Source organism: Carassius gibelio, chromosome B17 (genome assembly GCF_023724105.1).
Source record: "Carassius gibelio isolate Cgi1373 ecotype wild population from Czech Republic chromosome B17, carGib1.2-hapl.c, whole genome shotgun sequence".
NCBI classification, from domain to species: domain Eukaryota; kingdom Metazoa; phylum Chordata; class Actinopteri; order Cypriniformes; family Cyprinidae; genus Carassius; species Carassius gibelio.
In genome coordinates, this window is record NC_068412.1 from 25,071,975 (window position 1) to 25,086,050 (window position 14,076).

Consider the following 14,076-nt stretch of genomic DNA (forward strand, 5'->3'; position numbering starts at 1 on the left):
TATCTAATTGGACAGCAATAGATTTCTATAGATAAAGACTGATCAAAACTGTATATTTGACAGATTATAGTCATAAATTTTAGTTAATCTACTGCACAATTACAAGTGAAACTGATTTATGTTAGCGATGGGGAGAAAATAAAAAAATAAAGAAAATAAATAAATGAACAATAACAAAAAATAGCTTCTAAAACAAAAAAAGTTTTAATATTATAAATAAATATCAGTTTCGAAACAAAATGGAATTGTGGAAGACATGTAAATACACACACACACACACACACACACACTTAATATTTAAAATACAACATTTTATAAATAACGTTTATAAACAGGTTTTAGAACAAAATGAGGGTGAGTAAATGAAGACAGAATATGTATTTTTAGGTGAATTATTCTTTTAATCCCTTTATGCATATTAACTGCTGAAAGAATTGAGATAAATAAACTCTGTGTGCAGTACAGTAGCTGCAATCAAGCCTATTAATCACTGCTCATGTGAAACAATGTGTTTTCTGTGAGCAACATTTACTTAACCAGCAGTGATGACGTCCAAGAAAGCAGGGTTTTTGTAAATGCTTTGAAATGTCAAAATTGGCACCATGAGTTATTATACGTTCCTTTATTAGAGACAAAGCCAGGGAAAGAGAGAGAGGGAGACTGTGACTGCCATTAGATCATAAAATCAAGCCCCAGGGAAACTCTGAGTCACTACATGACTGCTCACTACCAGACAGAGCCAGAGAGAGAGAGATGGAGCGGGAAAAGACATTCACTTAAAGGCATAGTTCACCAAAACATGAAACTTCTCTCATTATTTACTCACCCTCACATCATTTCAAACCTGTACCACTTTCTATCTTCTGTGAAACATCTATTACTTTAACTGGAAGTGTCTTAATGCCTACAAACAAAAGCCTGTTAACCGATAATATAAACCACAGCTTGTTATTCTCAGGGTGAAAAGAAGCCTGTATGTTTAAAGATCAGTACATGAGACAGGACCCCGGTGGAAAAGGCAATAAAAGCTCTTTCCACTGGTTTGTTCTGCAGAGCCGCCATCAAACGCAATTAAAGCAGAGCATTCCAGCACTCCGAACCAACGGGAGTCTCCCATTCCGGCTCTAACGAGACGGAGATACTTCCACTTTACAGTCTCTGGATGACAAACTCAGAGCACTATAAAACAGCACGCTAAAAAACTCCAGCTCTGCAGGACGAGGCCTGGAGGCCACATCCAACCTGCCGTTCTGTCTGCAGTCTTACAGAACTCAGACGGATCCTCTCCTCTTACTGCTTTATGGATTCATTTATTTCCATTCAGTTCATTCTAGGGAAAACACTGCACGAGTGCATAAGCAAGCATTATTTTTCTAATAATTCAACAGCCCGTCTTCAATTATTCCGCTTATACTACAGTTACCACACCTCAAGACACCGATCAGATGATATATTTAAAGGGATTCGTCCGCTATTGTGAGTAGGATTATTTATTCCGCATTTCATCCAATGCCTCTTTTGCTGGTTCCAAAATGTCATTTTAAAGTTGATAATGGATGCACGAGCCGTTGATAGCATTCTAATGCAGTTATTAATTAAGTTATAAGAAAGATAGCGAGAGAGATAGAGACACACAGAGAAAGACAGAGAGAGAGAGAGACCTTGTATGAATAAGGCTGCAGCAGCGTCTCCTTGCTACTGAGAACTGTCATGTGTATTTACTTTCAGAAAATTGTCTGTCATGTTGTTGTTTTTATAAGTAAGTGTTTTGTAAGTGATATGGAACTGTAATGCAGTCAGGAGAGCTGCCTGGAACTACGTTTGCCGTGCGTTTCCCAGAAAATAATTGCACACCTCAGAACGTTCGTCAGCCAATCAGATTCAAGCATTCAACAACCCTGTAGTATAAATTGGATTAGAGCATATAGTCCAGCATAAAAAAAACAAAGAAACTTAGGATGAAAGTAAATACACATTGCAGGTCAAACATTTTAAATGTTTTAGAAAGAATATTCTTCTGCTCACCAAGGCTGCAGTTATTTGCAAAAAATAAAAATAAAATGTGAAATATTATTACAATTCAAAACTATTTTTTACAACTATTTTCTATTTAAATACATTTTAAAATGTAATTTATTTCTGCGATGTAAAGTTTTTTTGCATTACTCCACTCTCAATGTCACATTATCCTTTAGAAATCAATTTTATATGCTGATTTGCTGCTCAAATATTTCTTATTATTATCATTGTTGAATTATTATTATTATCAACAGTTGTGCTGCTTAACATGCTTGATGAATATGATGAATAGTAAATTAATTAAACTTAATAACTAATTAAGTAATACATTTACTAACAAAGCATCTTTTTTCTTATATTTCTGGTTTGTTCTTGTTGTTTTCTCTTTAATTACATCTGTCTCTTTAATCCCACATCAATGTTTATTTACTGTGGATTATTAAACCACAGAGAGGGAGATTTTCTAAAAGCTGCTTTAGGAAAAAACAGCCAATTCAATTAGATTTTTTAACAAATACAAGTGAATGATTCAGCGTTTTACCCATGTAGCAACATGCTAGGAACATCTCGATCTGTACCACTGCCTCTGAACACCTTATAGTTCACTCCAGGGGTTTAGTGAATCATAAATGCACGTATCAGCTTAATAATGTAGTGCGGATGTGTAATAACTTGCTGCCATTGTGTTCATGTGATCTCTTGACAAGCTGTTAAAACAGTACATGGGCATTAATCTTGTTTACAAGCACGCCATTGTGCACACTGATTGTGTCTTGGGTTCGACTGTGTGGCAGGTGATGAGAGAGAACGAGAAAAGAGACAAAGAGAAAGAAAGAGAGCAAACCGACAGCTTCCCCTCTCCTGTTTGTCTTTACAGTGAAGATTCCCATTAATCCACAAGCTCACAAGTTATAATGAAATTATTCAATGGGATCAAATTCCTTTGGCGCGACACAATGAGGAACAGAGAATTGAGAGGATTAATTTCCACAGTCGGATTTGCACACACTATTTGGAGATGGAGGTTTACATTTCTCCCCCCTCGTCATTAGGAAGTCAGACACGCAGTTCTCCTCTAACGCCGCGACTACCCCCCAAACCAAACGTCTCCAGTCGATCAGAACAGGAGCACTTGGTTTTGTTGTCTCAGGTCGCACCTGAACTGCAAAAGAGACGTGAAACTACAAAACTACAAAACTACAACATTAACACTATAATAAAACACAGTTTGTACTAAAGATGGGAACTGTAAAGAACGTAATGATCTTGGTTCAGATTGGTTCACTCTGGTTCCTTACAGTAACAGTTTCATTAATGATTCTTTCAGTTCATTAAAGGAATAAATACATGAAAAAAAAAATGCAAATCCCAGAGCCAAATGACAAGATAATTTTTGCACAAAATGCACAATCCTCAACTACTCAATGCTCAATACTGTTTATTACTTACTGTCAACTTAATTTAAAGGTTGGCAATGTCAAAATGCAACATATATTACAGTGTACAGATCTTCATAAGTAGGGTTGGGTATTTTTAGAAATTTTCCGGTTCGGCTTCTGGTTCCATTTAAATGATTGTTTTTTTACTATTTTACCTTCACTGAATGTAGCGTTGCTGGAAGGTAGTAAGTAATGTTCAGCAATGCTAGTCCATCAATCAGCATGTGTTTCAAAGTTGATGATTTTTACACTATCAATACCATTTTGCTTTTCAAGCAGGAATAAGCTGGTTGGCCAAATAGTCCTTTGAGGGCTGAGACACTTGTTAATTTCCCTTAATTAATGAAATATAAACGGTTAAATTTATAACCATGTATACACACTCTCCATAAAGTCCATATTTTAAAAATAATAATACAATCAGGAGATGGTGTGATTCAATGAGTGGTTTCCACCTTTTTTTACATTTAAAATGCATTAAAATAAATATTTTCTATCACTTTGTTTATCACTCTTGAAATGACCTGTACACTTAATAATCTAACCCTCATACTTGCATAACAATAGCAGTCTATTTATTTAGTGGTCCAAGTTGAAGTCAGTATGTATATTAATGACAATATGGGACAAATCTAATGTAATTTAGTGGCGGCAGGTGCAGCGCGTTATATATACAGTCAGACAAAACGATGTGTAGTTATCAAAAGCACGAGTGCACATACAGTCGTGGGAAACAATGTATTCAGCAATTAAAGACGCGAAAGCGCAACGAGTCTGTGGAATGCGTGTCATTGGAATCAACGTGCTCAGTAATTAAAGAAGCAGGGAGGCGTGTCTGTTATCCGGTTCGTTATTCTCACAGTGGTCATTCTTGGTCACGTGTTGCACCAGAACCGTTTTCGGAACCGAAACTTAGAAACTGCTCAAGGTTACGGTTCTTTTCAAAGAACACAATTCTTATTCAGAACCTTTTCTCGGTTCCCATCCCTACTCATAAAAATCATTTGTTCAGGAACTGGACAACACTGACTGCACTGCATTTTTGTGTGTCACTAAAAATAACATACTCATTCAAATCAAAGATTCAGAAACTGGATTAATGCTTTTTTCGACATAGTACCATGGTGCTCTTTACATTGAAGTGCAATTTAATACATACTGTATATAAACATAAATGTAATATACAGTTTTTTTTATACAGTTGTTAATATTATAATTTATTAATGAAATAATTTCAACAACAATATCCCTCATTAGAAACATGGTAACATTTAAACTGGAGCCTGTATGCATGTTTGTTTGTTTTTTCTGAATATACCATGGTAATCCTATGGTATTCTTTAAAGTAGCTACTTAAATGTGGAAATTAAAGTACCATGGTATATATTAACATGGCGTTAGTATTTGATGCCATGACTGTACCATGGTAAAATCAGTATTTTTGAGGGAGAGAATGGCCTGCTGAGAGAGGGAAATATTATATCTAATGTCTGGCTGGATTTGGAGAGAGATGGGAAGGGTGTAGTTCAGCAGTCGGAAAATTGAAAAGCAACGAAGGACTAAATGTGTTCGGCTCTGAGCTGTCTATATTGAGAGAGCGTTCCCTCGATGACAAATATATCTTACACTCCAGATACTGTAACATTAATCTAATGTAAAATATTAGAAATATTTTCTCTCACATAACAAATACAGAAATATATATATATATATATATATATATATATATATATATATATATATATATATATATATGTAGGAGCCTACATATAAGATAAGACAAATTAAAATTCAAAATATTGTTGTAAAGGGTGCTCACATTTGAGGTACTGTAACATGTCCAGTTTACAAACACTAAGTGCTTTCCCAACTTCTGAAGTGATGCTTGCTGGTATATGATAATAGAGACAACATCCTCTGTTCTGTTCTAATTAAACCACTTAAACACCCACACCACAGCGACGAGAGAAAGACACCGCGTTGGCAGAAGAAAACAACTGGAAATTATCATATAAAAGTAAGTGGTAGACCGCAGGAACTTGTGTGCTGAAAAGTGAAAGGAAGGAGGAAATGAGGGATTAACAAAAAAAAGCTAAAGAAAGAGATGTAGAGAGCAGAATAAAAGACAGGACAAAAGAAAACACGCTGTGTCCTAAAACAATGTAGGAGGCCAACGGATTGATGTTTTAATTTTTTTCTGTGTGAAAGAGGAGGAAAAAGAACTCGCACAGGAATGGGGATCATAAAAAATCCAGTTGTACTACGGTTCCAATTCTTTAATGATTCTCCTTTATCAGTTATTTTGGTACTTGATTAATAATTGGTCCTAAATGGTGAAGTGTGTCATTTTTCAATGTTAAATTAATTATATTCCAGTTTATTGTGGCAAGTCAACTAAAAATGAGGGAGAATGAGTAAGAATGAAGTGTTATTTTGATATCACTTTTAGTTTTTATTAATGCTTTAATAGTTTTAATGTTATAATTTTATAACATTTTATAACATTATATAATTAAGTGTTGTGTTGTTGTGTTTCTGTAATGCATTATTCTTTTTTTTTTTTTTTAGTTATTTGATTTAGAAAACGAGAAAAGGTGCCTTGGCAATTAACTAAAAAATAATGTTGATTTTTTAAAAAATATTTTATTTCAATTAAAGTATATTTTATTTCAAGTAACAAATATTTATCATACAGTTTCACTGAGATAATAATATAAATGTTATCAATATTTTACCTTTGTTTTCATTTATATATTTTCTTTTTTCATTTTAAATTAAGTTAAAGGTTGTAGTTATTTTGTTTTGTCATTTTCTTTCCTAATTTCTTTATAGATGTTTAGTCATTTTGTTGTGTTTTGTCATTTTATTTTTTTTCTCAAATGTCTATATAGTTTGACTTTTTTATTTCTGTTTTAGTTTTTGTTATTTTAGTATACTGTAGTCCATAAAGTTTACATAAAATGTATTTTTTATTTTCAGTAAAATCATCATTTTCATATGCTATCACTCAATATATATAATAGTTTTTTTTCTATATTAATTAGATTTTGTTTTTATGTTTTCTGTTTTCATCAAGTCTTAACAAATTTGTTGTGCATTTTTGCCATTTATATTTATTTATTTAATTTTAGCACAACACATTCAAATAACTAAAAAATGTGAAATTAAAATGAGAAATTTTACTAAGAGGACAGCAATTGTATATTGATTACCCCCCAAAATACAGACATTCAGTTTCAGTGTTTCGGCCTGGAATAAGACGCGGTTCTCGGTTCCTAACCCGAGCAAAGTCAGAGAGGAACAGACAGTGCGTGTAGAGGAAGTGTCTCTTTTGGGGAAAGTGCCCTGTGCCTGTTGAAATTCTGCAGGTATTTCAAGGTTGTTATCTATTTCAGATCAACAGTGTGGGTCAGGGTTCACGGCTGCCCGCGTTCCCCAATCCTCCGCAGACCCGTGATTGACAGCAATCAGCATCTCACCGGCATCACTCGGGAGACAAAGTGAGGGTCAAGACAGCGGGCGATTTGGTCTGTCATTTTTAATTATCCAAATGATATTCACAGACAAAACCTCTCCCATCCATCAGGGCAGGGCATTACCATAGACAATGTTTGTTTAAAGACTGGCCTATAAAATCAAACAATTATGAATGCAGACAAGCCTTGCTATTGACTGCATAAGTAATAAGGGTGGATCTATCCCCCTCCACCTTCTCCCTGTCCAAATTCCCACTGCTAATGAACCAGAAGGGATGTGCAGGAACCAGAGGCTGGATCATCAAAATTCCCCACTTTGCGCTGCCCACTGACCTTTTTTCCCCACCAAGATCCTTCGGTCAGGTTTTATTGACAGAGTCTGAGCTGAAACTAAAGGGCTGCCGAATGCAGACTACACCGTTCGTACATTAGCATGCGCTCTGAAAGCACATTAGCATGTATAGGCGTGTTACGGCATTCTGTACCCAAGTATTTGACATTACCGCCCAATCGCAAAGACTCCCGGTCCGTGCAAGGGTCTCGAGGGTGGATCGTGTCCGGTCGTCACCCGCTCACCGTTAACTGAGAGTATCTGTTCCACCTGCCACATGTGCTCACGATCTACCTGTGGCCGGAAAACACCTGCCATCCAGTGACAGGAGGACTCAAACACACCTGTACACAGCTGCCACCTGCAGACACACACACACACACACACACTAGCGCAAGCTGCTCCTGCTGACTGCCATTTCTCACCTGCACAGACTTAAACACACAATACAAATACTGTATACACGCTGTAATAGAGTACTGTAGCAGGACATTCTATGGAGTTTGCATATGGAATGAACTATAAAGTGCTTTTAAATACACATTCATATATATATAAACAAACTGTATATATAAATCACACCTTATAAAACAGTAACAGTAAGATACAGATACAGTAAGAAAAAAACGAAACAACAAACACAAAAATTTAACTTTTGAAAAAAAAAAAAATACTCATGGCTAAAGGGGTTACAGACATACTTTTCTCTTTTCTAGATGTACTGCTTAAAAAAAGAAATTTGGTGTTGATCATGCATTTTTTATGCATTATGCCATTTAGAAATTGTAATAATTTTTTTTTTCATTATTTTAAAGTATTTACAAGAGCCAACAAACAACTCTCAGGTATAAGACATTAGAATTTAAAAAGCATTGTATGTTAACATTGTAGGCTTCATAAAATGAAATAATCTTGCTACTCAAAATAGTGTATATATCTACAGTGCCCTCCATAAGTACTGGAACAGTAAAGACTGATAAAAAGTCTGTTTGCTCTGGAGTCAAGAAATCTGTAAATATGATTAAAAGATGAATATGAGACAAAACTACAGAATGCCACATTTTATTATTGGGTGATTCAACACAAAGATGTTTTACCAGCTAAGAAGATCAGCACTTTTAGAGTTGTGAGCAGAAGTATTGGAACAGTTGCCTCACAGGCCTTTCTACGTGTTCAGCTGTGTCCTGTTGCATTCATTCTTCACATATAAAAAGCAGGGAATGTCTCTTATCATTTACAGTATACCCATTGCTTCTGCATTCTAAGTCTTGCATTCGACGATGACACACACAAACCAGGATGAAGATGAGGAAGTCGACTTAAAAGTACAATTTGTAAGATATTTGCAGTAAAATATCCAAAAAGCACTATGCTAGTGTTATATATTTTGTCAAGCTGATTACTAACAATATCTCTAATGTTTTCAACTACTTGTAAATCATGAGAAAATTCCCATTCTAAACAGTGACACGGGGCAGTGCAGTCGCCTGTCAATGACGTCAGTTACCCTTTGTTATCTAACGCCTTTACTGACGTAGAAACCACATGACAACAGTGTCGTGGACAAATGCGGAAGTAGTGTTTAGCGTCCAGCAAACCACTAGCTTGCTTCAAGCAGTTCCTTGTTTAATTCTTCTTGCACGTTTTATGGTGGATTGTTACTTATTTATGGAACATAATTACTGCTTACCGTCTACTGCTGGTTCTGCCGACAAGGACAGCTCCTGTAAACGTAAGTGTATGGGCCAACCAAATGACCGAAGAAGAGTTTGGGACAAGAGGAGAGAAAGAGTGAGGATCAATATCGGTGTTGCATTTTCTAGATGGAGAGAGCTTCGCGACAAACCTCAACTAGACAGAGATGCCAATCTCGCTTGTGTTTTATCGACAGGTGAGTTGTTTTGATTTGTATCTTTACAGAAAACGTATGCTATTATAATGATCAAAAAGATGAGTATTATGGGGCATTTACGGCAAACGCGGGGCATCGCATCTCTAGAGCCACGCGAGGACACATCTGATCCATAGTCTTATCGCGTCTTTGCATTGACTTTGTATGTAATCTACTCTCGCAAATCGTTGAACTTGTGTTTGAAAATTATGACATCAAACACAACATTTATAAAACTTTACTTCATCCATTAAATCAATGATTTATTTTTCCGTCTGATTGATGGGTGTAAGCGGTAGGATAGAAGACAACACATCCCATCATTCCACGCTCCTTCTTTCTGTCATTAAACCACGTGATTGTTGTTGTTTTGGTAGTGCGCCCTCTCGTGGCAGGTCCTACAACCTGTACCTTTAAGTGGGGTCTCAAAGTTGTACATACATGTAGAGTGCCCTAAATGATTCATTTATGAGGTTCCATTTCAGCTAGGGCACTGCCTTAGACAGACTATATTGGCAGCTGTCTATATCGCTATGTTTCCAAATAGAGCCTTAGTCTCACAGCAAACATACAACAGTCTGAGCTCATCTCTAGATCACATCTCCTCTGTCCAACCTGTACAGCATCCAGCAAATGAGGTGACATGCAATAAAGCGTGGGCTTGAGGAGGGAGCAGGTAGCAGCATGTGGCTAATACACCAACAACACCGAGAGAAAGAAAGAGAGAAACTGTGAGAAATCTGGATGGGAAGAGTGTGAAAACTCATCCGTCGTGTTAGACGGCAGTAGAATGGATGATCTGTCAAGAAGCCATCCAACACATGAGATGAGATTGAGCTGAGTGTGTGTGTGTGTGTGTGTGTGTGTGTGCGTGTGTGTTTGTGTTTATGGATATGTAAATGCTGTTCGCATTATGTTATGCAAGCAAGTGAACCAAAACAAGAAGGGCTCTGACATGTTTGCTTTCAACAGCAAATTAGTGAATGAAGGGAAAGCTATGGAGATCTACCGACAGCTGATGTAAATAAAAGAGCTAAAAGCAGAAAGCACTGACCTCAGACGCGCTCACACTGTGATCTCAAGCGCTCCGTGATGGACATCACACAAAACACGTCTGCCTCGCTTTTACAAATCTATGTGCTGTGAATGCAAGACAGACCTGGACTAATAGAGATGGAGATAGACTAGATAAAACTGAAGCCAACAAAGACCAGCTAAATAAAGGGCAGAAAATAAAATAATATCACTACTGCTCGTACTCAGAGTTGGGGATTTGAACAAACCCTTTAACTTAAGTACTACATATGAACATGAATGGTGGATCAAATCATCCGGGTTTTGGAGGAGAGGGGTGCTATTAATTTTCAAAGTAACCTGACTTACATATTTTACCTTATTGATAGTAAAAACAAAAACCAGTGAAAAAAGAGAGGAAAAAAGAGACACCAACATATCATGAAGTCTTTAAAAAAAAAGTACAAATAAAAGATCATGTTCCTAAACAAAATAATGAGTTATACATAATGAATCAAGGGTGATTATTACCCTACATTAAAGAGTTATCACAGGAATATTTAGATGTTGCTCTGTAATGTGTTAAGTATGCTCATGGGCAACGTTTTCTGCATAATGGTGAGCTTGTTAAGAAAAGTTATTTTTGTGCATAATAACGTTAAGAGAAAAGTGCAAGAACACAACCCATTCCTTTACAAACAAACACAGCTAGGCTTGAAAAAAAAATACATTTAGTTATTATTTCCTCGCCCTCATGTCCTTCTAACACTTATAATTTTCTTTCTCCCATACAATACAAAAACAGATATTTTGAAGAAATTGTATTCTGTTATTTTGCATAAAGTGAATGCACATTGTGACTGGGGCTGTTGTAAATGTAAATATGGTTATAAAAGTAGAAAAAAGATGATGTGTGTTTACCTTTTTCTTTCTTTCTATTTTTTTTAAACAATACATAAATTAACAAATTAATTTAATTATTAATTTATTAATCTTAACATGTGGCTTAGACTAAAAAGTATAATTATCAACAGATAATATTTATAAACATTAATAACAAAACCCTGTGAATTTTTGGTCTAGATTGATTTATATATTTATTTATTATTATTGATACTGTTATTCTAAAATATTTAAATAAATTAATAAAAGTCATATGAAGCCAGCTTATGTATAATTATTATTCAGTAGTAGCAGCAGCAGCAAAATAAATAAATACAAATATTTACCATTTAATTACTTTATAATCTCTTTTTTTTGTTCAAAGACAACATGAAAGGTAAGTTAGTGATGACAGCTATTTAATTTTTTTGGTGAAGTATCCCTTTGACCTCTAGAACTAAGGACCCATCAAAGTCAAAATGGATGTATAGCTCTCAGACCGGGGTCTGACGTCCCTAAAACCATCTGCATGAACGAGAGGATCTTGACGTCTCGGGGATAAAACGCTTTGAGGTGAAGAACACCCGCCTGCGTCTTATTTTCCTGGTCTGTCACCTTCTTCCTGATCTCACTGAAGAGCCAGAGAAGCGTGATGGCGATTCCTGCGAACCGCGAATCAACCTGCGATTACAGCCGGTGACAGCTGCACACAGACGGGCTCAAAGACACTGCCTCGCTCCGCCTTGATGTTATGCAAATGTAAACAGCTGTCATTTCTAAAGCCGTCGTCTTTGCGCTTTCCTCCGGTGTGAGGATCGAAGGGTTTTCAAAGTCTCTGTGTTTTTTTTTTTCACTCTTCTCTTTTTTATTCCAAGCCCTATTATCACAAACAAGCCAAAAACAACAAAGACGACACTACAAAACAAACAACAAGAGAACGAAAGAGAAGAAAGTAAACAAGGAGTTGATGATAGATTGAGTGCTAGAACTTGAAGCTGCGAGACACATTAAGAGGCGTTTGGTGTCCTGTCACCCCGTTGCTCGCCACAGGTGCACGCGCACACACACACACACACACAGACGCAGGCAGTAATTAAGGCTCCCTGTCGATCAGCGTCGCTGAACACTCTTCATCCTTTATCACTAAAACACATCAAAAACCACCGATAAGCAATAAACAACAGCGCTGTTAATTTGTTCAGAGAAGATCAGAAAGTTTCTGACATGCTGTCTGGCACATCCCTGTTATGAATGCAAAAATGTCAGATGCCCAAAAGTGATCTCCACAGATACTCACAGAACTGGCCGTTCTTCCAACTGTTTTGTGGTTGTTTATTAAATGTTTTCACACATTTAATTATGCTATCATACTAATAGGTTTATAGTTGAAGTTTAAATATATTCCTTACCAAAACCAGCACAGAAAATGCAATAAAAGCATATTCCATGTAGGCCAACAGTTCCAAACCTTTTTGGACCCTACGGCCTTCCATAGTCCACAACAATATTCAAATGCCCCATGACTTTGACTGTTGTTTGTGATTCACTGGATAATGGTAAAGGATAACAATAATAATAATAATAAAAAATCACTTAATGTCTAATAAAATACATATTTTATGGCATTTTAAGATTTTACAAATCCTCAACAAGGATTTGATGAAATATATAGTGCTTTTTTTTTTTTATTAAATGTTTTCTAGGTTTAGAAATTGGTTTCCCAAGACTGTGGTAATCAGGATTGTTGAGGGGGACAATTTCATATCTTGCTTTTTTTTCTTTTTTTTTTAGCTAATTTAATTGATGTTTTGTATTCTTTTAAATAATTTTAAGCCACATTAAAGCCCTCTTCAAGGTTTGCTGAGGCACTCACGTACGGTAAATTATTGCTTGATTTTAATTTTTTGGGGGCTTTTTATCTAAAGATAGTAGAAAATGACAATAAAATAATTAATGCATTAAATTAATTCATAACAACACAAATACGCGCCACAGGCCAGAATTGTAGCCAATCAGAGCCAGACACACACACACACGCATGCACGCACACGAGATTCGCAGCAGCAGCAGCAGAGATGGCGAGTCAGGAGCAATCCGATGAAAAATTATTTTACATAGAGCAACTTTTTTTTTTTTTTTTTTTTTTTTTTACAGTAACGCAAATAGTTACTTTCCCTGGTAACGAGTTACTTTTATTATAGAGTAATTCAGTTACTAACTAATTACTTTTTTAAGGTAACGTTCCCAACAGTGTTCACAAATAGGCTACTTACTGTAAGGACAAACTTTGCATGCATTAATAACTCACTGCATTAGATAGCAAAATAAATATCAAAACAAGTGGAATTTACATGAAAAAAACAGCATAGAAGCAAAACTGTTCACAAAATAAGTTTGTTAGGTCATAAATAATGGATTAAAAAGTCCACTTTGTGTTTGTAAAGTGAACTTGAGGACAACTTACTTCATCCAGTTAATAAAATTAGCAATCAGTTAATTAAATGTAGCCTAAACGTAAAATGGCTCAGTAAAAGGGAGTGCAGTATCATATGCTTGCAGACAACACTGACTTTAATATTTTGTTATCTTATGCAATGATATTCACACATTTTAGTATGACTCGAGTGTTCAAATTATTTCTGTGGACACTTGCTTTCTAATAAATGAATTTTTAATTAATGTATTTTTTTTTCACAGAGCAAAACTGTCTGGCATGATAAAAACGCACTCTTTTTCTTTCTCTCTGATGCTTTTAACGCATGGCAGTCAAGGTCAGGCTTCCAAAACATGCATGATCATAAACATTTAGTGGCTTTGTAAACTATCCATTAACTCATGGCTGATTCACTGATGAGTCTTATCTCTCAAAAAGAACGGACAAAGGTTCAGTGTCTCAGTCCTGCGTGTCTGTGACCATACACTGCTTTTGCCCTTCACAGGCAGCTAAGCTCTCAGCTGCCTTAAAACCAAACCCTGCATCTATAATTCATCTCTTGCTAAGCATGATCTGGGTGATATAAATGC

The 14,076-nt window shown here is 35.8% G+C and overlaps 1 protein-coding gene across 4 annotated transcripts in view; it reads right to left on the reverse strand.

The window, feature by feature from the left end:
- The window catches only part of LOC127975938 (neuronal PAS domain-containing protein 3-like), a 281,812-nt gene that overhangs the window by 118,639 nt on the left and 149,097 nt on the right, over positions 1–14,076 (reverse strand). The window lies entirely within an intron of this gene.